Raw genomic sequence first — 376 nt, 5'->3', positions numbered from 1 at the left:
TGTGTGTGTGTTTGTCTGTGTGTGTGTGTGTGTGTGTGTGTGTGTGTGTGTGTTATTTTAACACATCATTGATATACTACAATAGTTTTATTAATATTTTGAATAAGATTACATTTTTTTATTTTCTGTCTTGATTTTAGTTCTAGTCATTTTATTGACATTTTACTTTTTTATGTCTACATAGTTTTTTTTTGTAGTTTTAGTTATTTTAGTTCTTCAACTTAAACTAAATTAAAATTTTCTAATTAAAAAATTAGAAAAATAAATACTTTCATTCATCAAGGATGCATTAAATTGATCGAAAGTGTCAGTAAAGACATTTACAATGTTACACAAGGTTTCTATTTCAAATAAATGCTGTTCTTTTGAACTTTCT

The 376-nt window shown here is 24.5% G+C and overlaps 1 protein-coding gene across 1 annotated transcript in view; it reads right to left on the bottom strand.

The window, feature by feature from the left end:
- Positions 1-376, bottom strand: part of LOC107697803 (SH3 domain-containing RING finger protein 3-like) — a 122811-nt gene that overhangs the window by 48165 nt on the left and 74270 nt on the right. The window lies entirely within an intron of this gene.

Source organism: Sinocyclocheilus anshuiensis, unplaced genomic scaffold (assembly GCF_001515605.1).
Source record: "Sinocyclocheilus anshuiensis isolate Anshui unplaced genomic scaffold, SAMN03320099.WGS_v1.1 scaffold1123, whole genome shotgun sequence".
NCBI lineage: Eukaryota > Metazoa > Chordata > Actinopteri > Cypriniformes > Cyprinidae > Sinocyclocheilus > Sinocyclocheilus anshuiensis.
This window is presented reverse-complemented; position numbering and strand designations above follow the sequence as displayed.